General features: G+C 33.0%; 1 protein-coding gene across 3 annotated transcripts in view; it reads right to left on the bottom strand.

The window, feature by feature from the left end:
* LOC131855595 (neuroglobin-like) overlaps positions 1–26,504 on the bottom strand; it is a 100,403-nt gene extending 73,899 nt beyond the window's left edge. The window contains exon 1 of one of the 3 annotated variants that reach the window (XM_059206878.1): positions 26,377–26,504. The gene's annotated coding sequence lies outside the window, so the exon portion shown is untranslated. The other 2 variants (XM_059206877.1, XM_059206879.1) reach the window with 2 other exon arrangements.
* Between the last annotated feature and the right edge of the window lie 471 nt (positions 26,505–26,975).

The raw sequence follows: 26,975 nt of genomic DNA, 5'->3' as shown, positions 1-26,975 counted from the left end.
TAAAAACATCTTTGAGTTTCCCAGATTTAGAGTCTGCTTGCGCCGAAATGTTGTTCGTGCATAGCAAACTTAAATGGTTAACATCTGGAATTCATATTTTATGCATGTAACGTTGGTAAGGAACATTTTATAGGCAAAGTACCTCCATTTTGCTTGAAACTCCGCGTCTATAGTAATGGATGGTTATATAAAAGTGTATAGATGTTGCAAATACATATTGACGGCTTCGGTGGTCTAGCGGTATAGGACGTTTTTCTTCCGATGGTCGCGGGTTCGATTCCTCGCACGGCACAAACAGTTATATTCATGATTTTTCAATCGGTTTTCTATGTATGTATGTTTTATATATACGAAGAAAAAAATATCTATGTATTTGTATCAGTTATCTACTACCCATAATAGAAGCTGTAGCTAGCTTAATTTGGGTTTAGATGGCGCTGTGTGAATTGTCATATTATTTATACATATATTCTTATAGATAATAATGAAATGGTGCACCCTCCTACGCTAACGGTTTACGCTGGCGAGGAACCAATGGAGTATGAGAAGATGAGCACAAGGTCTGGTCAGTTAGCCCATCGTGACAAATTCACCATGAATTTATCTTAATGTTTAACACTGCGCCATTGGAAGGTGATAAAATGCTAAATGGCAATTTACCAAAATGGTTACCAGGTACACGTGGAGATCAAACTGAAAGGGCATATTGCTAGCAATGGGGTTATTAGTCCACATTACTGAGGGGAAAGGTGACTGTTAGTAATGTGGACTTATAGAGCTAGCAATGTACCATATCAGGTTGACCTCCACGCGGTTTCCCCTGGAAACCATTGTGATAAATTCTTGGTGAATTTGCACGATGGGCTAACTGACCTGACCTCATGCTCATCTTATCATCCACCACTGGTGCCCCGCCAGCGTAAATCGTTAGCGCAGACGGGTGCACCATTCCATTATCATACATAAAAAAACCACATTAGTAACAATCCTCTTCCCCACAGAGTAGGCAATTATCGAGATACTTACCTTGTTTATCTCTGAATATGCGTTTGTGGTATGGAAAACTTCACACAGAATTTCAATTTTCCACGTCGGCTAACATTGAAAAGAAGGCGTTCAGCTAATACGATATATTACATGAAGTATATTTATATTTTAATAATAATTTACAGCAGATGTTTCTTTACAATCTATAAACAACTGGCGGCCCCGGCTTCGCACGAGTGTTTATTGGAAATAAGAAAATTCGACAGTACATAAAATATATTAAAATGATAGAATTTACACGTTGACATAAGGAAAAATTCTTAAGATATAAAAGTGACGATTCTATAAAAATGTACAAACAATTCAGTCTACGATGTCCAGCATTGTACTTTCAAAAGTATTTCACTAAAATTTCAATAATTTTAAATTTAAATACAAACATATAAAGCTTTTAATTATTCGTATTAGGACCCGGTTAAAAATATAAATAACCGTAGTGAATAAACGTAATTATATATATATTGCTGTATTGTCAACTAGCTACATATGTCGCCCGGCTTTTTCAGCACACCTTCATATACAATAAACATAATAATAATAATAATACACATACATACATAAATTGGTGTACTTGTATTATATATATAAACTTTCCTCTTGAATCATTATATATATAAACTCTATCTATTAAAACTGCTTCAAAATCCGCTGCGTAGTTTTAAAGATTTAAGCATTCATAGGGACGGACAGACAGCGACAGCGACATTGTTTTATACTATGTAATGATAATAAGACTTTTTTCTATTTGAGTATTTAATTGAATTAGTGCTAATTAGAATACAAACGTATTCACACACTTAAACTTAAAAATGTAAAGTAAGAATGAAATTATTTAAAAGAGCAACACGCAAGTTTCTTGCACGTTCTTCTTGTGATGAGACAGCTTTCCGAATGAGCGGTAGATTAAAAAATAATGTTATGACTATTCAAAAGTGCTTAAATGTAAGTTTATTTGAATAAATTATTATCTGTTCTATTGATTAAAAATCCTCAGGGTTAACTTACAATTTCCGCAGCGTACGTGGTATAAGGACTTTTTTACATTTTGTGTTACATTATCTAAGTTTTAATACGTGTTTCTAAAGTTTTCGAAAATATTCTACGCATATATTGAGGCAAGATAATGTATGATTCTAATGTTAAAAACAATTCAAATCGGTCCAGTACAAACAAACTAACACTGGCCACTTCATAATGTTACTCTAGATTGCGGTAATCAGCTTCACAATTTGTTTTTAATTTCTGTGAATTTATTGTTAAACAATTTTCGGGCGTTAAACAATAGGCGAGCAATAGGTAGATTGCACATGTAGTAGGTTCCGAGAATCACATCCCAGGCCCTACATATTAGGCGTCGTAATACGTTCTGTACATACATATGATAATATAGATAAAAAACGCACAGATCAACAAACAATCATAGTCATGAATACAAATGTTTTCAGAAATGAACCTGCGACCGTCGGAAGAAAAGCGATATCTTAAACCGTAAGAACGACAAAACTGCATATGTTAAAAATATTAGATTTTTTACTATCTGTGCCTATATATAATAAAATAAATAGGTAAAGACTCTTACTGAAATATTTCATCAAAATGCGTTCAGTAGTTTTTGCGTGAAAGTGTAACAGACACCCCTACTTACAAACTTTCGCATTTATAATACTATAGAACTACAAATAATCTTTATTCAAATAAACTCATTACAAGCACTTTTGAATAGTCATATTTTTATTCTACCACTCATTCGGAATGCAGATTCATCACAAGAAGAATGAGCAAAAAACTTGTGTGTTGCTCTTTTAAATAAATGTTTTTTTAATATAATAATTACAGTATAACAAGTAAGAGGCGTGCGATAATCAACCTAGAAATCGCTACGCACTCATTATTAGTGTAATCAAATAATATGGATTTTCAGTTTTTCTATAAAAACATTATTGTCGTTAACGAATTCTTTAATTTTATAGTAATCTTTTTTGCAAAGGAAGTATTTTATATGACGTTTAAATATTTTTCAGGCAGATTTATAACAGACTCTGGTATTTTGTTGTAAAACCTTATGCAATTGGTATAAAACGAATTACTAACTTTAGTTAAACGATATTTAGGTAAAATCAGTTTGTTATTGTTACGTAAGCTTTTATTAGTGTAATCACTAACTCTTTTGAAATTGTCTATATTCTTCCTGGCATACATGATATTTTCATAAATATATATGTGTATAATAAGATAAATAAACAAGTTTGATGTTGCTTCTTTAAATTAGCAATTACTTAGAAACCTAACGATTCATTCAAAGATGTTATTTAAAACTAAAATATATTCAGCAAAACCATTATCGACGACAGTGGATGAATCTGTAAATTCGTATTTCCCAATCCTAAGTACGACTAGGGGAAGATAATGTATATTTTATTCATAATACGTTTGCTTTATGTTAATAATAGCCGATCATTAATTATGTTTTACTTTCAGCCATAAATCAGATTTAACTTCCCATTGTATTCTGTTCTATACAAAATATCGTACCTATTTGATTTTATTAGCTACTATTAATTATAACAGAAAATAGAAGTATGATTTGTAATGATTAAATAAAATAAATTCTTAATGTTCAGTGCATAAAGTTGTTTTTTTTTTATACCACTTAGGTGGCAAACAAGCATACGGCCCATCTAAACGGTCTATGGACGCCTGAAACACCAGGGGTGTCACATACGCGTTGCCGACCCTTAAGAAACCTTAATATACCCTTCTTGAAAAACCCCATGCTGTAGTCTCTCGAGAAAACCTCGGCAGGTAGTACATTCCACAGTCTAAGTGTACGCGGGAGGAAGCTCCTCTGAAACCGCACTGTCCGAGACCACTTAGGTTCCAGCGTGTAGGGATGAATTCCCTGTCGATGGCGAGCGGTGCGATGGTAAAAAGTAGCCGTAAGGATCATGTCAAATAATTCATCAGAACACAGTCCGTTGTATATTCGGTAGAACACACAAAGCGATGCGAAGTCTAATCATCGACAATTCTCATAGCACGTCTCTGAACCGAGTCAAAAGGACCGAGCTGGTATCCAGGTGCTCCTGCCCAAAGATGAGAGCAGTACTCCATGTGCGGCCGAACTTGCGACTTATACAAGAGAAGTCTCTGGTTCGCAGTGAAGTACCGCCTCGCTCTCTAGTCTCTCCTCTAAGTATAAAATAAATAAATAATATTAAGAAAACAATAACCCTTGATGCAGAGTAGAGATCCCAGAGTAAGCAGAGCGTGTGTATGGGTCAGACAACTGATATAAATACTTAAATTTTTTTGTAAATACATACGTAATATACATAGAAAAACCCAGACCGATAAAAACAATCATACTCATGAATACGTATGCACCGTGCGAGGAATCGAATTCGCTACCATCGGAAACAAAGCGGTGTATTAAACCGTTACACCACGGTAGCAGTCAAAGTATAAGAAATCTTCAATAAAATCGGTTTCTTGATTCCTGTAGCCATTCTTGAGATTTAAGTTGTCGTCTCTCCGTATCTTGTAATTCAGCTGCCATAGCTCAAGAAAGATAAATTAATAACATAGTATTACTATTATTTTCCTTTTCATTCCATCACCTCATTAAGAAGTCTTGGACGATGATAAATTACAATAATTTGACATAATTAAAAATTCTGTCGCGTCTTTATGACTGTTTCTTTATTTAACGAAGTGTACGTTATAAAATGACAACACTTTTCAAACTAATGAAATGAAATAAAATGAAATGACTGAAGTGAATGAAATTACGAAATGAATGAAATGATGAATATGAACGAAATGAAATAATTTATTTGCGAACTATCGGTACAGTAAATATAAATAAGAGGCAGCGTGGGAAAGCCTCCAGCAAGGTGGACCAAGATGAGTTAAGATCACTGGAAGGCATTGGATGCGAGCAGCGCAGGACCGATCGTCATGGAGATCTTTGGGGGAGGCCTATGTCCAGCAGTGGACGTCTTCCGGACTGTGATGATGAAATATGATGTTACATGAAATATTATTGATCAGCAATATTTACCATATAGGCATGTAAATTACGTGAAATGTCTGAAAATATCAGCTTTTTATTTCTTCCTGTGTTCATGATGTCTTTAATATATAATTTAAATAATATTATAATATAACTAGCTTTCCCGGCAAACGTTGTTTTGCCTTAAAATAAAAAAAAAGGGGTAGACTACCCCTAAAATTTAGGGGGATGAAAAATAGATGTTGGCATATTCTCAGACCTACTCAATACGCTCACAAAATTTCATGAGAATCGGTCAAGCCGTTTCGGAGGAGTATGGGAACGAAAACTGTGACACGAGAATTTTATATATAAGATATTCAGTGTGTATTCGATTAATAGATATATTGTACGTTAGGTTACATATTAATATACTAGCTGTGCCCCCGGTTTCACTTGCGTTAAATTTCAATATAAAATATATCCAATATTATTCTGAAGCATAAGCTATATTACTGAAAAGTTTCGTCAATAACCGTTCAGTATGTGTATGTATATATATATATATATATATATGTGTGTGTAAAGTGTACAATTGTCAAATGTGTATATGTAATAATGGTTGACAATAAATGTTTTTCTTCTTCTTCTTCTTCTTTTCTTTTCTTCTTCAGTAGTTTTTGCGTGAAAGAGTAACAAACATTCATCCTTACAAACTTCGCTTTTATAATATTATTAAGATTAAGATATTCTGTCCCACCTAAATCTGCCATCTGTTTGCTATTCAAGAAATTTTTGCTATTTTCTCTTCTTTATCGAACCAGCGACCATCGGAAGTAAGGTGGCGCTAGACCACAGAGACTGTCGAAATATAGTCTTGAGTCTATTATCACGCTGTCAAAATATTAAATAAGGTGAATATATGTATAAACTTAATGACATCGACGGCCTCGGTGATCTAGCGGTATAGGACACCGTTCTTTTTCCGATAGTCGCGGGTTCAATTCCTCGCACGGCACAAACATTTGTATTCATATATATGATTGTTTGTATCGGCCTAGGTATTTTCTATGTATATTATGTATTTATTTACAAAAATTATCTAAGTATATATATCAGTTGTCTAGTACTCATAACACAAGCTCTGCTTACCGTGGAACTAGATGGCGCTGTGTTAATTGTTCAGGATTATTTATTTATTGCATATACGGAGGTTACAAAGAGTTATATTTAAAAAAATAGTATTATATTTGCATAAATTAATCATAATTTTGAATAGTTAATGATGCATGCGTGAAAAAATTTCTCTTATTAACGATTGCTATTTTACGTAAACATATGTATATGCATATATTGACGGGGTCGGTGGTCTAGCGGTTGAGGATACCGCCTTATCTCTTATGATCCCTGGTTCGATTCCTCGCACGGTACAAGCATTTGTATTGGATATGATTTGTGTGATTTATCTGTATTGGTTTTCGTGTTTTCTATGTTATATTATTTATGCATTTACATAAAAAAATATTTATGTATGTCTATTAATAGTTTAGTACTTATAACACGAGCTCTGCTTAGCTTGACACTAGATGGCGCTGTGTGAATGTCATGGTGTATTATTATTAATAATGTGTATTTCACTTTCTCATCCTTTTTATTTATTTATTTATTTCAGGCAACTAGGCCCATATTATAAATACCTTATAGACTAACATACATATAATATAATATTTAAAAACCAATACAACGATATTGTCTGTATAATCACGGCACTGAAGACGGCAATCTGTCACGGTAGCGCCGATACACCACACCTTTCGGCCAGTAGTCCTCTTTCATGAAGGTGGGCAGCAAGTCGGTGGGGACCAGGGCCACAAACGCTTTGAAACTCGCGTTGTGACTCGACTTCAGCTGTGTTACCCTCAATGTCAGGTTACTGTTGGTACGAATATAATCGACAATGTCCTGCTCCTTAGTGGCGTAATGTAGACGGGACAGGTACATTGTCGTGTCGTCGAAAGTTGGGCCCAGTGAGTGCAGTGCCACAATGATTCCTATTGACCCTGTTTGTGCGCCTCTTCTTTTGTACCACGACGAAGCCATCATCGTCGCGGTTACCAGTGGCAGCACACGTAGGGTCAATGTTCAGTGCCGTTTTTGGTGGAGTTTTACGCTTTGTGGTACCACACTTACGGGCCAAAACCAAGTAACTGCAGTGTGTGTGTGTGTGTGAATATATTCGCGTGTATGTGTATATATTGTGAACCTTTTAACTTTGGTGATAGGTGTTTTGTCATTTACGTCTATTTTCAGAAATTTTCGTACAATTCTACAGGTATTCAAAATGGCGGCCTTTAGAAGGGTGGTGTAGAGTGATTTTTCTAAATTTTATTGTTTGAGACTATGATGTAAGTGATTAGGCATGATACCTGTGGATGAGAGAATTATCGGTATTATATAAACTCCTTCCTGTTTCCAGATTTTTATTACTCCTTTGCATAATTTTTTTTCAGCAATTGTTTTGTGGAGGTTGTGTGTATTAGGAACTGCAATGTCTATCAAGTAAGTTTTTTTATTTATTTTATCTAGTAGTACTATGTCTGGTCTATTGTAATGAATAGTCTAATCTGTAAGTATAGCTCGATTATTATTATTGTTATTATTACTAATATATTGAATGATGAACAACATATTTTTATGTGGACCTATTTTTTATATACATTAAGGACATGACGATTTCATTGAAGCCCTAAGACCATTATTATTCAAAAATAAATCAAACATATGTATCATATACATATGAAATACTAGCTGGCCCGCGCAACATCGTCTGCATTAAACTTACTTAACATTTAACGTTATATTTCTCTCATTCACATAATATCTTATTAAATTATAGCCTATGTAACATAGCCATATTATTGTAAAGTTTCATCAAAATCCGTTCAGTATTTTTTGGTACATTAAAAATTGAGCGGTAAATTAAAAAAAATGTGATGACTATTCAAAAGTGCTTCAATGTAAGTTTATTTGAATAAATTATTATCTGTTCTATTGATTAAATATCCTCAGGGTTAACTTACACGGTTATGATCTCATAATGATTACTTAATACCTATTTATTTGCTACTACTGTTATCTTATTCACTACAATATCCCTAACTCGTGAACATCTTATTAATATTATAAATGCGAAAGTTTGTAAGTATAGATGTTTGTTACTCTTTCACGCAAAAAGTACTGAACGGATTTTGATGAAACTATACAGTAATATAGCTTATATATCAGAATAACAGATAGGCTATATTTTTTATTGAAATTTATCGCGAGTGAAACCGCGAGCACGGCTAGTATTGGATACTAAAGATCCGCCCGTCTTCGAACACGTCCAATTCTAAAAATATTGTAATTAAAATAAATACAGGTCTACTATTTTACTTCCTACTATTCTTATCTTCATTACATAGTATAAAACAAAGTCGCTGTCGCTGTCTGTCCGTCCCTATGTATGCTTAAATCTTTAAAACTACGCAACGGATTTTGAAGCGGTTATTTTTAATAGATAGTGTGATTCTAGACGAAGGTTTATATGTATAATATATGTACACCCGGGCGAAGCCTGGGCGAGTAGTTAGTAATCTCTAAAGTATATAAAATCCTTAACTAACGATCATATTCGATACTACAGACCCGCCCGTATTCTAACACGTCTAAATACAATAGGGATTATAATTAAAAAAAACAGGTCTTAAAAAAATTACTCGCTGATAATTCTATAGATGAAAGAATGTTTAATATAGACTAATGATTTCTTGAGTGAATCCATTAGAAACTATGTCATTTTTCCTCTTCATAATACAAGTCTTAAAAAACCTACAGACTTAAGTTATACAGACCTTTACAATACGGATATGTAGTTACATCTTGATGCTCTCATCGTATACTTAAGTGTATATGTTAAATACAACTCACCATCTAAAGTACAATGATCCAATATTTATCACACACAGTGTATATACACAAACTAAAACGCGACTGAATTTCAGTTGAACACAAAACAACGACGATAGCGACCGCCGACGCTCAGAAGCGAACTGGGCACGACTCTACGTTTCTGTCAAAGATTTTGAAACGGGGAAAAATCGGTAGACAGATTACTCTGCTAATAAATTACAGTGTCGATTGGGAATTTACCAAATTTCCCATTTGTATGCTGTCGAAGTGTTTATTAAATACTGCGTGCGTTAAAAAAATTACAAATGTTTTATTTGTGAGTTGTTACTGTATTTATTTAATACAGTATGTTGAGGATATGTTACCAAATGTTTTATTTGTAAGCTGTTAGCTTATTGCATGCAGTATTCTATGATACTGTAACATTTTTTTTATTTATCAGCTGATACTGTTAATAACAAATATAGTATGCGTTAAATTGGATACAGTATGTTAAGGATATGTTACCAAATGTTTTATTTGTAAGCTGTTAGCTTATTGAATGCAGTATTCTTTAATATTGCAACATTTTTTTATTTATCAGCTGATACTGTTAATTACAAATATAGTCTGCGTTAAATTGGATACAGTATGTTAAGAATATGTTACCAAATATTTTATTTGTAAGCTGTTAGCTTATTGAATGCAGTATTCTTTAATATTGTAACATTTTTTTTATTTATCAGCTGATACTGTTATTAACAAATATAGTCTGCGTTAAATTTGATACTGTATGTTAAGAATATGCTACCAAATGTTTTATTTGTAAGCTGTTAGCTTATTGCATGCAGTATTCTATGATAGAGTAACATTTTTTTATTTATCAGCTGATACTGTTATTAACAAATATAGTATGCGTTAAATTGGATACTGTATGTTCAGAATATGTTACCGAATGTTTTATTTGTAAGCTGTTAGTTTATTCAATAAAGTAAGTAAATTCAGACTGTGTATTTTATTTCTGTGTCAATAATTTACTAAACTTTTAATTGTAACTTTACTTTTTAAATACAGTACTACTATAACAGATTGTAAAATATTTTACAGTATACTTTATTAAAGTATAAATTTTACTATTTTATATAATACAGTGTGTGCTAAAAATTTACTGTAAACTGTTATTTTATTTGTTAAATATAGTACTACTTTATCAAAGTATCTTTCTTACTAATATTATAAACGTGACTAATATTAACCAAAATCATATTATGAGCGTAAACTGGGTAGCAATGTTTATTATCATTATATACTAAAAAAAATTATCTAACTAAAACGTTATACTAAGTTTATGAAATAAGTAAATTTGTTACATTATTTAAATTATTAACCGGGTCTTAACACGAATAATTTTATGGTAAATAAATTACCTTTGATAAAATAAAAAATATCTTTATTTGCCATAAAATTATTCGTGTTAAGACCCGGTTAATAATTTAAATAATGTATATTAAACACGAAAGTTAAAAATATTTGTAACAGTTTTTATTAGAACAAATTTAAATTTTCTAATTCACATATTCATTATCATGTATCAATTATACGTGTTGGACATATTAGCTTCTTATGAACGTAAAGTTTTTTGTAATTAATTCTTTCCCCACTTCTGTGTATATAAATAAATAAATATATACGTATTAATATATGTAAACTATGTATATCTCACAAAATAAAATAATAAACTACTTATTTATCAGATAAGTAGGTACCTACTACGCGTGGAAAGACAACGTCAATTACCTCTCTGAGACAATCGTTATTAAGACACATACAGCGACTAACTTAATCTATGGCAAGGCTTCTATGTTCCTCTTTTTCATACTCTGCCTTCCTTTATTGCCGTCTCGCTCGCTCGCTCACTCAAACCAATGACGTAGGTACGCGTGAAAATGCCTGAAGTCGCCCAAGGCTTCTCTATAAAGATACATCGTTCACGGTTTCGGAATTCGTATGATGAAGCACATCATTAATGAATTATAAAAAAAAATTAAAAAAATTAATGAGTATATATGAAATCTATTAATTAATAGTGATTTCTGAGCTATTCTCAAGTTAAATACTGTATTGTGGGTAATATTGATTTTTAACTCCCTGAGGCTTTGAAATAACATCGCTAAGAAGATATACAGAAAAGTAACCGCAAGAATTTTCTATTATATATCTTATTAATATTATAAACACGAAAGTTTGTGAGTACGGATGGATGTTTGTTACTCTCACTCAGAAACTACTGAACGGATTTTGTTGATACTTTACAATAATATAGCTTATGCATCAGAATAATACATAGGCAATAAATTTCACGTGGTTAAAAACGCGGGTACAGATTGTATATATGTATATATATACTAACTGACTCAGCAAACGTGGTTTTGTCCTATAAATTAATGTTGCTATTAAAAAATAAAGGTTGGTGATAGAAGAGTGAAAATTTAATGTCACATTATAAAAAAATAAATTATAAAAAAATTAGACCGAAAAATAAAAAATAAATGCAACTCCTAAGAGATAAGGGTTGTCCACCCCTTATCTCTTAGGAGTATGAAAAATAGATAGCTGTTTCTCATATCTACTGAATATGCGTATAAAATTTCTTAAAAATCTGTGAAACCATTTCGGAGGAGTATGGTAACATGGGGACACGAGAATTTTATATATAACACTAACTACTCGACCCCGGCTTCGTCCGGGTTTACATGTAATATATATAAACCATTCTCTAGAATCACTCTATCTATTAAAAAAAATCCGTTTCAAAATCCGTTGCGTAGTTTTAAAGATTTAGGCATATATAGGGACGGACAGACAGCGACAGCGACTTTATTTTATACTATGTAATGATATAGATCTTTACAAAATACATAATTTTTTTCTCAACTTTTGGAAATTTCAACATAATTTTATTAATTGCACATGTGTTACCCACGCACTAATAGCGATGCCTCACTGTTGAGTTGACTGGTAGAGATCTCTTTTAGAGATAAGTCCACCTTTGGTCACTCTGTATATATTTAAGTTTACTACTGCATTTAAAAGTGCAATAAATAATATATATATATATATATATATATTAAATACTCAGAGGAATTATTGTTAGTTCTGTTATAAAAATTGTTAACGGAACACATTTCACTCACATTTCGCTTAGCATATTTGATTTAAATGTAATAGGTACAACATAACTGTCTCTAGGATTAAGTTGGTTTCTTATTAAAAAAAATATAAATGCATAATTTTCAAAATTTTTATATTATAGACGTAAAGTATGGGAATATTATCAGAACTTATAATTTTTCTCTTCTCTCATTTTTTTTCTTTTTTTTTCTATTATACTCTTTTTATTTCTGTGACTGTTAGACTATTTGGTATATGTGCATGACGCACCTCTTTAGATATTATTTCTGTTTTTCACCTATTATTTTTATATAGAAAAATATATGTTGACATTCTTGCTCTGCTGTTTTACTTTTATACATCTTATATATAAAATTCTCGTGTCACAGTTTTCGTTCCCATACTCCTCCGAAACGGCTTGACCGATTCTCATGAAATTTTGTGAGCGTATTGAGTAGGTCTGAGAATCGGCCAACATATATTTTTCATCCCCCTAAATGTTAGGGGTAGTCCACCCCTAATATTTTTTTTTATTTTAAGTTAAAACAACTTTTGCCAGAACAGCTAGTAATATTATATATTGCTTCTTAAAAACCCGTGTTTGCATAATTATATCTACCAGCCTCATATATATATACAGTCCTTCGTTCACAGTATACATTTTATATGTATGTATATATTTGCTTATATGTATAATTGTATTTTTTTTTCGTATATAAATAATTATTATGTATAATATTATATATAATGACAAGTAACTCAAGTTCATTGTTTATTCTATGTTGATTGTCGCATGCCTAATCCTTGTTGTTAATTAAATATATATAAATCAATATTTATTTAAAAGAGCAACATACAAGTTTTTTATCATTCTTCTTGTGATGACTCTGCATTCCGAATAAGCGGTAGAATAAAAAAACTTGACTATTCAAAAGTGCTTATATTAAGTTTATCTGAATAAAAATTATTTCTATTTCGAATATGAGAATATGTGAGTAAGGAGATATTTTCCATAAATTCCCGCGGGAACGTGTAACTGGTATAGTATAACAGGTAACGAAATGAAATATTGGCCGGACGTCTCGTACCACTAACCGAAGGTTTGTTAATGGTTCTAGGTACTTACTTCAATCAGATTCATAAATAATGTTATTTTTACATGCAACCGAAACAATGCGAATGCAATAGAAATATATTTAATGAAATTTGAAACTTAATATATTCTATACATGAATACTTGAAGCAAATACTTTGCACCCATTTTTATGAAAATTGTGCGGATGGAGGAAAATGCAATTTCGCACATATATAGTTTATATGGTTATGGAATGCAGAATACTAATATTTTTTTAAATATACATAAAAATATATTAAGTCCATAACGCAAACACATATATACTGTTTAGTTTATTGTTAAAGTCTGTGGTCAAATTGAGAATAGATTACTTTGTCGTTTGATTAGAGGTTCCCAAACTATTTTGTGTGGTAGACCCCATGCCATATTTTTCGGTTTTGGGTAGACACCCTAGTCTTAGACCCCCCATTCTTACCTGGTAATATTTTTTTGTAAATTTCTAACTGTAGTAAAGTTTAGTGTTAAAAACATAAAGTAAAAACAACAATCATAGACCCCTTGCAGTTTGTCATAGACCCTTGGAGGTCGATATAGACCACTTAGGGAAACACCTGTCTATAGTATTAGTTTGTGGTTTGGGTCAAATTGAGAATATATTAATATTATTTTTGTTTTTTATTTGTCTATAGTTTTACTGAATGTCAATCATAACCATAATATATTCACTAATTAAATATATTTAAATTATGTTCGAATTTCGCCCATTAGGTGATTGTTACTTTCTATAAATTTTCTATGAGTTTTATTTAATTTCATATCACTACATAGTATAAAACAAAGTCGCTGTCGCTGTCTGTCCGTCCCTATGTACGCTTAAATCTTTAAAACTACGCGACGGATTTTGAAGCGGTTTCTTTAATAGATAGTATGTTTCAAGAGGAAGGTTTATATGTATAATACATGCATTATATTGTAGAGAAACACTGATAAATTTAGAGGTTTCTAGGTGATGTCGTAAATAAACACATTTTTTGTGCTTACATTGCAAACGCTGGCTGAAGCCCACAAGATATATAATGTACTACAGTATTGTACACCTTAAAAAGGTCCGTGATGGTATATGTCTATCTCATAGTATCAGCAATGCAACCGCGCGATGCCGGGGCGGGTCACTAGTTTGGAATAAATTTCTGATTGACTGTTGATTCCTAATTTAAATTTAATAATTATCAAATATACTTATTTGAATCTATAATAAATTAAAATAAATAATCCCAATAAATACACGTTATATATTTGCATACATTTCATCATCGCAGCCCAGAAGACGTCTACTGATGGACATAGACCTCCCCCAAAGATCTCCACGATCGGTCCTGCGCTGCTCGCATCCAATCCCTTCCAGTGATTTTGACCAGATCGTCGGACCACCTTGCTGGAGGCCTTCCCACGCTGCGTCTTCCGGTCCGTGGTCGCCACTCGAGGACTTTATTGCCCCAACGGCCATCTGTCCTACGAGCTATGTGCCCTGCCCATTGCCACTTTAGTGTCGCAATTCTTCGGACTATGTCGGTTACTCTGGTTCTTCTGCGGATCTGCTCATTTCTGATTCGATCACGCAGTCAAACTCCGAGCATAGCCCTCTCCATTGCCCTCTGAGTGACTGTGAGCTTATTTTGCATACATTTACCATTGTAATATTTCATGTAAATGTATATATTCACTCCAAGATCAAAACATTCGGGATATGTTTGTACCGTTATGATTACCAACTATTATAACATAACAGGATATTTAAAGATTATTTAGGTCTAATCACAGTGTATCTATATGAACTTTTTTACTGCTAAACGGCTGAACAGATCTTAATGTAATTTGACACTAAGGTAATACTAAAAATAATACATTTTGTAAATGAAAGATTTTAAAAAAAGTTTCATTAAATTTAGGATGAGCATGAGTATTATTATTCTCTACTGGTGCCCAGCCAGCGTAAACTGTTAGCTCAGAGGGAACACCCCTCACCCCACGCCCCATTTACATCCATTAAAAAAAACAGTCACTTTTTTACGGGATGATAATGGGTTCGTTGCGATAATAGTATATGCTGATATGGCTATAATAGTGGAGTATGATAAGATTAATATGAGGTCAGATCAGTTAGCCAAAGTTAGTTAAATTCACCAGGAATTTAACATGACGGCTTCTAGAAGGAACCGCGTGGAAACCAACCTGACACATTGCTACCTAAGGTTATTTATCCAGACTACCTCCCTTTCCCCCAAAAATCGTCAGTTTTTTTTTATGGATGCTATTGGCATGGTGCACCCGCCTGCGCTAACGGTTTACGCTGGCGGGGCACCAGTGGAGGATGATAAGATGAGCATGAGGTCAGGTCAGTTAGCCCATCGTGACATATTCACCAAGAATTTATCATGATGGTTTCCAGGGAGAACCGCGTGGAGGTCAACCTGACATGGTACATTGCTAGCGATGAGGTCAACAGTCCACATTACTAACAATCCCTTCCCCCCAAATTCGTAATTCTATAAAGTGATGTCTCATTAAATTATACTGAATTTGTGGACACCGCATTAGGTGAAGTTAATCTTTCTCTTAAGATAATCGGATAATCTTGTGTATGTTATATATAATAGATCGTTTGCGTCTATTATTCATTTGGGGAACGTCGGAGCGTTTCTCTCTGGGTGCTCCGGGTGCGGAGCTCCGGACGGGGGGAGAATGTCGAACCTGATATAACGATGATCCGACAGGGTCTCCACCTCGTCCATCACCTGCCACCTCTGCACCCGGCGTGCGATGGATGGAGTGGCAAGGGAGATGTCCACTATGGATTCCCCCTGCCATCCCACGCATGTGGCGACCGACCCCACGTTTAAAACAGCGAGATCGGACGCCACCTGACACATTGCTACCTATAAGGTTATTTATCCAGACTACCTCCCTTTCCCCCAAAAATCGCCAGTTCGTAATTCTATAAAGTGATGTCTCATTAAATTATACTGAATTTGTGGACACCGCACATTGGATAATCTTGTGTATGTTATATATAATAGATCGTTTGCGTCTATTATTCACAGCAGGTAAGTGGATTTGGGAGTAGTTGTCATCTCCGTGAAATATTTATGCACGAGTACACATATTAGTAGCAACAAATATTTAAATATTATTTATTTGGTTACTGGAACGCGATGACTAAACAGGACCAATAAAGAGATGATTCTGGTGGGAATAACTCTACCCGCGACGAAACTTTTACCACATCTGTTCATTGCAAGATGAAAACAAAAAAAAATACTGTCAACCCCTCATCATCATCTGCTTCTTCCTTATCCCATTTATTTGGGGTCGGCGTAATATGTTTTTCGTTTCCATTCATCCCTGTTCGCAGTCATCGCGTTATTTACTTCTTTTCTTACCATATCATCTTTCACACAGTCCATCCATCTTTTTTTCGGCCTTCCTCTGCCCTTATAACCATCCACATTCATATGTAACACCTTTCTTAAAATATTAGCCTCGTTCCTACGCATTACATGTCCATACCATGATAGACGATTACTCTTCAACCTCTCTGACACCGATGCCACTTTCATACTTTCTCTAATGTATCATTCTTTATCTTATCCATTCTTGTCACACCACACATCCACCTCAACATTCTCATTTCAGTTGCATGCAGTCGTCTTTCATCCGTCGCCTTTACGGGCCAGCACTCTGATCCATACAACACAGCAGGCCGGATCATGGTCTTGTAAAATTTCCCCTTAAGCTTAAGGGGAACACGCGAGTCACACGTCGTTGCCGTAACCTGCCGCCACTTCATCCATCCTGCGTTAATTCTATGCTTTATGGTCCTGTCTAATTCACCATTGCTTTGGAGGAGAGAACCTAGATATCCCGGGACAATTCACACAATGTTGATATTTTTATTTTGTGGATACATACATAATTTACATAGAAGTAGAGTGTTATTTCATACTATACTTTTTGAGAACCCCGGTGGTCTAATGGTTTAGCACACCTCTACTTCTGATGGTCGCGGGTTCGATCCTCGAACGGTGCAAATATTTGTAATCAGAATATGTTTGTTTGTATCGGTGTGGGTGTTTACTATGAATACAAAAAAAATATCTAAGTATTCACATCAGTTGTCTAGTACCCATAACACATGCTCTGCTTACCGTGAGAATATATGGCGCTGTATTAATTGTACAACGTTAGAGAATCCTAATAATAATATATATTTATTATTCATTTTATATATATGCGATGGAACTGACGTACCAAAAATGAACACAAAAATGTTTCTACATTTATTTAAAAAATTAAATGAATATTATCACTGTTCTAAAATATTATTGTATAAACAATACAAATAAACAAACAACCAGAAAACAAAGTTAAACAAATTTACGCATGCTGGGCAACATAATGATAATATTAAGTCAACACTACTCGAATTTGCTGTATTACGATTACTGTGATATATATAAATCAAATCAAATGAAACAAAAAGTTATTTATATATATAGGACATTTTAGCTGTCATATACATAAAGTTTTTGGTATTAATATTGATTAACCTATTCGTTCAGTATATAGATTTAATTGAGAAGAATTGGCAAGAAACTGAACTGAATTCCTTTTTATAATTACATATACATATATATGTATATATTAATAAGTAATTTAAATTGACACATAAAATTCTTTTTTATCGTATAACTAAACTTTTTTTGGTCCTCAGTATAAAAAATAAATTCAAATTCAAATCCAAAAATCATTTATTCATGTAGGACATTTTAGCCGCTTATGAACTTCAAGTTTTTACATTATAATTTTTTTCCCTACCGTCCAGTTCGGTATATAGATCCAATTGGGAAGAACTGGAAGGAACTCAATTGAATTACTTTTTTTTAAAAATCCCGTTTATTTACAATAAAGGGCGGCCTTAGTTTTACTTTCGATGGTCGCGGGTTCGATTCCTCGCCCGGTGCAAACTTTTGTGTTCTCATGAACACAATAGTTTGCACCGGGCAAGGCAAGGCAAGGAATTCGTTGTATACTGTACTGGCTAATCAGTTCTGTGTTATTTATTTTAAATTTATAGTTTATTGTATAGGTATTCTTGTTTATACTTCAAGTCAATCGTTCCTAATATACATCTTCGTATTCCAAGTCTTTATCCAAGTTATTTTCTATTTACCTATCATCATTACATAGTATAAAACAAAGTCGCTATCACTGTCTGTCCGTCCCTATGTATGCTTAAGTCTTTAAAACTATTTTTAATAGATAGAGTGATTCAAGAGGAAGGTTTATATATATAAAGAAAAGTACACCCGTGCGAAGCCGGGGCGAGTAGCTAGTATACATATAAAATACAACTACGACAGATTTAATATGTAATACAAAAATAGGGATGTTACTTTTCCATCCATTCTAATATTCTGTAAAACATCTTAGCTCTCGCTCATCTCTCGAGCGTCTTTCAAAATCATCTAAAATTCATTTTCGTCACGTAACGCAAACGCTTATGTACTCGTATATTCGTTTATGAAAACGTTTAGCATTTAAATGTAACGGGGTCGAGACATGAAAAACTGAAGACTTGCAATGTTGTGTAACATCATATATTGTTCTCTCAATCAATATAAAAAAGTGAACTATTGGAAATATAGGAGTACTGAAAGAGGCCTATGTCCAGGAGTGGACTATATATATATTTTATGTATATACTAAAGAATTATATATGTATTTTACTAATTAATTTATTATAAACTAGCCACCTGTCCGGCTTCACACGAATTCATTACATATCGTTAAATCATTAATTAAATCATATTTACTGACCAAAGCCTGTTACTCGCTAAATGATTACTTGAATGACGAGCGTGTATGGTATGGTTTATATAAATATACAGAGTGACGACCTCGGTGGTCGAGCGGTCTAGCACACCGCTTTACATCCGATGGTCGCGGGTTCGATTCCTCGCACGACACAAACATTTGTATTCATGAGTATGATTGTTTGTATCGGTCTGGGTGTTTTCTATGTACAATATGTATGTATTTACAAAAAAAAATATCTATGTATATGTATCAGTTATCTAGTACCCATAATGTGTTATGGGTACTAGATAACTGATAGCTTGTGAGCTCTAGTTAGCTTAACTTGGGTCTAGATGGCTCTGTGTGAATTGTCCTGAGATTATTATTATTATATACACTGTAAATAAAATGTCTTAAATAAGAAATTCAACTGACTTTCTTGCCAGTTCTGAATCTGTATAGGGAAAAAAGATTATATAAAAAAAATTTACGTTCATAAGCGGTTAAAAAGAAAAAAATATTTTTGAGTATAAATTTGAATTTCTTTGTCTTTAATATTATTTGTCTTTAGTATACTGTACTGGCTTAGTATTACTGAATGTTAAATTAATTATTCTCGAATTTCGACCACTGAGCGACCACTACTAATTACATATTTAAGAAAATTGTATTGTGAATACATAACATAAACGTTCCGATTACAATATAAATAAACGACTGACGTACCGACAGATTGTAAATATTTGTGTACTAGTTAACTGAAATTTTGTACATGAAATGTAAACCGTCAAAGGCAAACAAAACTGTCTGTCTATATGATAGGTCTGTTACTGACGGGCAGTTTCAGTAAATGTAGATATACGAAGTAAAATAATTTATCTATATTTATATAAAAAAAATGGAAAGCTAATTTTGTTTTCTAAATACCGGAATTTATGACTGATGTGTGAAAATCTTTCACTGTCTTAAGGATACATTATTTCAGAAATAGAAATAATCTTTATTCAAATAAACTTATTACAAGCACTTTTGAATAGTCACATTTTGATTCTACCACACATTGGGAATGCAGATTCATCACAAGATTAATGAGCAAGAAACTTGTGTGTTGCACTTTTTAATAGATGTTTTTTATATAAATAATTAAAGTAATTATATCAAGTAAGAGGCATGCGATAATTAACATAGAAATCGCTACGCACTTAGAGCAACTTATAATAATATAAACGCGAAAGTTTGTGAGTATGGATGGATGTTTGTTACTCTTCCATGAAAAAACTACTGAACTGATTCCAATAAAACTTTTTTTTTTTTATTTATTTATTTAGGATCAAAAACAGGTTCACAATTAGGAAACTTATAATTATTTTACATTTTCTATGTACTATGTTATTGTAAACCCAACGTGCATGATTACAAATTATATTAAAGTATTAAGATATGTGGGTCAGCATACAAACTAATACATTTTCTACTTATAATTAATTAACTTTACAGTAATACAGTTGTATTACTGTAAAGTTTCATTAGAATCAGTTCAGTAGTTTTTGCTAATACACCAGAATAGGATAGGCATAGGCTATAATTTAAAAAGATATAATATCAGCAGATTTGTGAAAATCTTTCACTGTTTTAACGATATATTATTTCTAAGTAACTTACTAATATTATAAACTCGAAAGTTTGTGAGTATGGATGGATGTTATTATTCTTCCACGCAAAATCTACTGAACTGATACTAATGAAACTTTACAGTAATATAGCTAATACATCAGAATAACACAAAGGCTGTAAATGTCATACAAGTGAAACCGCGGACACAGCTGGTACATATAGTTCAGATAAATATTGAGAATCACATCAAGCCATGAAACTTCAGCAAGAGACTTGATCATTTGAAAAAAAATTACATAATAATTGAATGAGAAACAGGCTATATGGTATGCTATAATATAGAAAAATATTTACATTATTGTAAATTAGACGAAATATAATTATAAATGTCAAGTAATGTGTTGCAGATGAAGTTGTGTCGTACAGTAAACACATCAGTAATTGTTATGACTAAATAGTTGTATAAATATAAATTAAATTTTAGTCATCATATTATATATATTTTTTAAGCTTTTTAATTTTAGGTTCTTAGTTGTACAATTAGGTTATGTAAATACTAGTAATAAATTTAAATTGTAGCGTAGATTCTTTAGGTACTTGTAAATTTAATAATAGTGACTATCCTTTTTTGTAAATATATAGTATATATAATATACATCCAAACCTGTACGTATATATGCACAATTTGTAATTTAAAATAATTACTGATGTATGAGATAATTGTTATTGTTGTGCATTTATTTAATATAACATAATGTTCACGTTGTACATTTGATGGAGTTTTAATATTCTCTGTCCATTTACTTAATAATAATAGACTATGAAGTATATTATTTTACTGAAATAGTGATGGGGATTGAATAAAATGTATATATCAAAAAAATATAAGAGGTCATTTAAAAAAAAAAAATTTCACTTAAAGATATCTAACACAAAAACGAACCCTACAGTCGACCCCTCGTCCAATTCAAACGGGGATCGAAATTACAATCGCCTGAGCCGTGAAATCCGAGCGGTGCCCTCAGACTATAGTCGTATCCGTCAGGCGGGAGTTGTTTAGCGCTTCCATAAGTCCTTCCGTGGGTTTGGAGTGCCTATACTTGTCCCTATTACTCCAGAGAAGCTGTAAACCAGCTGCAGCCAACCATTAGAATAGTTCTAAAAAAACAGTCGGACATATGCGATCTTTTATAATAGAAAGTCAGACGAATTGGCAATCTTCGAATATATACAGGATAATAATTCATAATGGACCATCAGCTTGTTTGCTCAGATAATAACGGTTGATCTTGGTGGTCTTGCGGTTTAACACTCTGCCTTACTTCCGTAGTTCGTGGGTTCGATTCATCGCACATTACAAATATTTGTATCCATGAGTATGAGACCGATACAGACAATCATCTGTATAGGTCTGGGTGTTTGCTATGTATTTATAGAAAAACATATATTTAAGTATTCCATGGAAGATGGGCCGGGTGCTGGTATGGGATGCAACCTGTTCAGACACGCTGGCCCGATCCCATCTACATGGAACCAACAACAGAGTTGGTGCGGCTTGTGAAGCGGCTGAAAAAGGTACCCCCTGTATTTGCATGCTTTACCTTTTTCAGGCTCCGAATATGATTTTGTCCCATTCGGTGTCGAGACCCTTGCTCCGTGGGGTCCTAGCGCTATAAGACTTTTAAAGGAAATAGCAAGAAGGTTAGTCGACATCACAGAAGACCAAAGAGCTGGCAGCTACCTCGGACAAAGAATTAGTATAGCCATTCAAATGGGGAACGCTGCCAGTATCTTCGGAAGCTTGCCTAAAATTTTTAATAATAAATTTTAGTTGTTATATTATATTTTTTAAGGTTTTTAATTTTCGTTTCTTAGTTGTACATTTAAGTATTTATATCAGTTGTCTAGTACCCATAACACAAATTTTACTTAGTTTGGTACTAGATGGCACTGTTAGTTATCCTGGAATATTATTAGTATTCCAATTACATTAAATAAAATAAGTTTATTTTATATTTATCTACGTAAATGGTGTTACCAGATTACAATTTATTATTTAACGAGAGAATTTTATTCAAAATGTTTTATTACAAAATAAATTGCCCTCTTTGTAGATACTGTTTTGTTGTTGAACTGCCGCCCACGTAATCCTGGAAGGCGAAGCCGTGGTTTACCAAGGCAAGCAAATTCTTGGAACGGAGAGGTCGTTCTGGGATACCTGATGATACCAGGAAGTGGGGCGAAGCTTGGCTGGCTAAATTAGCCACGACTCTATAAGAGAAGACGGCACGAATATCCTCTGATATACATTAATACTAGCTTTTGTCCGCGGCTTCGCTCGCGTTAATTTATCCCCTTAGGGGTGGAATTTATCAAAATCCTTTCTTAGGGGATGCTTACGTCATAGTAGCTTTATGCATGCAAAGTCTCAGCCCGATCGGTTATAAATTGACAAAGTTTCATACAAACTTTCATCCCCTATTTTATCCCCTTGGGGGTAGAATTAATCAAAATTCTATCTTAACGGATACCTACGGCATAACATCTACCTACATTCCAAATTTCAGCCCGATCCGTCCAGTGGTTTGGGCTGTGCGTTGATAGATCACTATGTCAGTCACCTTTGAGTTATATTTAGATATAAAAAGTGGCTGAACTCGCAACTTTGTAATCGCATATTTTTTTGTTTACAAACCGATTAGATAGAAAATTCTTTATTCAAATATTTTTTTGATATAATGCTTATGTATGCATCGATGTCCAACTTTAATTAATTGGCCAAACGCGGGAAAACTGAGAATGAGCGAGAGGCAGGCACGCGCGGATGGATTGGTGACCGTTGAGTTCCAATTCGATGAGCAGATTCAACTTTACGTAGCCTATTATTTTGCAATTTCATATATTATAATGTTATATTTTTATTCGCACAATAAACATATTTTTACAATCTTTCAAAATTCAAAATTCATTGAAGAGCACCTAACTATTTTTCATTCACCGGACCAGAGCAAACATCAGAAACAATTAACGACCTCAGTGGTCTAGCGGTCTAGCACACCGCTTTACGATCGATGGTCGCGGGTTCGATTCCTCGCGCGGCACAAACATTTGTATTCATGAGTATGATTGTTTGTATCGGCTTGGGTGGTTTCTATGTTTAATATGTATGTATTTACAAAAAAATATCTATGTATATGTATCAGTTATGTAGTACCCATAACACAAGCTTTAGCTAGCTTCACTTGGGTCTAGATGGCGCTGTGTGAATTGTCCTGAGATTATTATTATTATTAATGCTCATTCAAAAAACTGAGTTACAATCACATAAGAAGTTTGCGTGTTGCTCTTTTAATAATTGAAACATGAAATTTTTCTAAGTAAAATTCCACCTTAAGAATATTGGAATCTTTATTAAATCTGTACATATTTAACAAACATTACTACTTTTTGCTCGACATTGTTGGACCAAACAAAACAGGATTATAACGTATAATAACTTAAGCCTTATTGTAATTATACACATATAAGTTTATATATTATTTATGTTCATTCTTTACTCTATAATAATAATAATTGTAATACCCTTAGAGTACCTAATATAAGTCTGTAGTTCGTGTTATAAGTAGTAGACAACTGATATAAGTACTAAGATTTTTTTTGTAAAAACATTTATAATATTCATAAAAAAAACCCAGATTAATACAACCAATTTTTAATTAAAAATAAGTAAATCAATATTTATTTAAAAGAGCAACACACAAGTTTCTTGCTTATTCTTCTCGTGATGAGTCTGCAGTCTGAATGAGAGGTAAAATAAAAAAAATTGACTATTCAAAAGTGCTTATGTTAAGTATATTTGAATAAAGATTATTTCTATTTCTATTTCCAATCATACTCATGAATACCAAAATTTGTACTGTGCAAGGATCAAACCCGCGACCACCGAACATAAAACAGTGGCTAAACCGCTATACCACTGAGGCCGTCAATTATAATTGCACTGGATTCACCTTTACACAGACGCAGAAAGATAAATTGTAGAATGCAATAACAGGTGTTTAATACTTACCACCTGCCGCAAATTATTATTATACAAGGATTATTTAAAAGAGCAGCACACAAGTTTCTTGCTCGTTCTTCTTGTGATGAGACAGCTTTCCGAACGAGTGGTAGATAAATAAACAAATTGTTATGACTATTCAAAAGTGCTTAAATTAAGTTTATTTGTATAAATGATTTTCTATTTATATTTTTAAGTTATAATCAATACATATACACATACAATATCAGACATTCAAGTATGCAACAGGGTCAACACTTGGAAATAAATATATCCTATCATCTGGATTTCCACGCGGTTCCCCTTGCAAACCAAATAAATATCTGGTGATTTCGCCACACTGGACAGACTAACTAACAGGACTTTTATTGGCAAGTAGCTGACTACTTGCCAATAAAAGTCCTGTCAAAATCGGTCCAGCCATTTCAGAGATACAGACAAAAATTGTAATGTTATTTTGGTGTATTCATATTCATATGCATTTAGTAAAAATGGTTATTTCAATATTACAAACAGACACTCCAATTTTATTTATATGTATAGATTTGCACAATTTGACCCACTCAACAATTCCTATGATCTCTTTTAGAGATAAGTCCTCCTAAATTAACATTATATCTAATGAAGATACCCAAATAATGTATTTATGTGCAATAATTAATGTAAGTAACAAACCAAAACATACTAAAACTATTCATATAGGGAGAAGATTATTCGAAAACTAATTACAAGTTATATTGAACTTGTAGTTTAATTTATTCATATTTGTATAATCTACACACTTCCGGTTTCAGAATCACCCTCAAAAGATATATATATGTTACATATATGTTTGTGATATATCAGACTGAACGTCGACTTGCTAATGAGGCATGAATACGTATGAAATTGATTCTCATGGCAGACATTCAGGCAAAATCATCGTATGAAAGATTATGGTTCATTGGAAAATGTTTCTTCAACAGTTGTATTTATTTTTATTTTTCGTTTGCTGAAGGAATATTGCAGTGGTTGATTTGTTTCAAATTGAAATTAATAATGACGCCACGGAATGTTCGAGAAGAGTGTACATTGTATATATTGTATAAAAAAAACATCGATGTTCTGTGCCTGACGTTCGAAATTTGAAATTTTATTTTTAAATAAAGTAAAGGGCTATTTGCGATCGCAAACATTTTTGATTAGCTACCCACCTCGGCTTCACACGAGTATACATGTATTATACATATAAACCTTCCTCTTGAATCACTCTATCTAATAAAAAAATTGCTTCAAAATCAGTTGCGTAGTTTCAAAGATTTAAGCATATATAGGGACAGACAGCGACAGCAACTTTGTTTTATACTATACTAGCTACCCACCCTTGCTTCGCACGGGTGTACATGCCTTCCTCTTGAATCACTCTATTCACTAAAAAAACTGCTTCAAAATCCTTTACGTAGTTTTAAAGATTTAAGCATACATAGAGATAGACAGTGACAGCAACTTTGTTTTATACTATGTAATGATCAAGTTTCCTGAATTAAATAAATAATCATATATAAAAAAAACTGATACCTGATTTAAAAAAGTATAAAAAATAATATTATACATTTATCTATAGTTTTAATATAGTATTAAGTTTACACTTACTTGCTTTAAAAGAATAATCCGTAATACATCCTATATAATAAACACAACACTGTATATAATAACGTTTAACTTGCGCAAGCGCATATATATACATATATATATGTCCGTAATACACACGAGCCGTGCTGGTAACGGTAGCCGGCAGACTGACTCGACAAGATATCACCTGGCTCCAAACTCAATGTCAGACCGGTGTTATGATAATTAGGGGAAAGACAGGTGAGGAGTTTATAGATGGGTTTCTGTTGATCGTTTTAAATTTATAATATATATTTCCTACGTTACACGTAGGAAATATATGTATATCTATCAATCACCTTAGATACATATAATATATATTCTCCATAATAATTTAGTTTCTTCCCCATAATATAGCCTTGGTGTAGCACACCGCCTTACATCCGATGGTCGCAGGTTCGATTCATCCCAGGGTCGACGGCACAGTATTATATACATTAGGCTATGAAAGATCTCAATAAATAAATAAATAAATGACAGCCTTAGCACACTGCATTACTTCCGATGGTCGCAGGTTCGATTCTTCCCACGGTCGACGGCACAGTATTGTATACATTAGGCTATGAAAGAGCTCAATATAT

Source organism: Achroia grisella, unplaced genomic scaffold, assembly GCF_030625045.1.
Source record: "Achroia grisella isolate CSIRO2021 unplaced genomic scaffold, CSIRO_AGI_Agris_v1 utg146, whole genome shotgun sequence".
In the NCBI taxonomy this organism is placed as follows: domain Eukaryota; kingdom Metazoa; phylum Arthropoda; class Insecta; order Lepidoptera; family Pyralidae; genus Achroia; species Achroia grisella.
The sequence above is the reverse complement of the archived record's forward strand: the minus strand, read 5'-3'. Positions and strand labels throughout refer to the sequence as shown.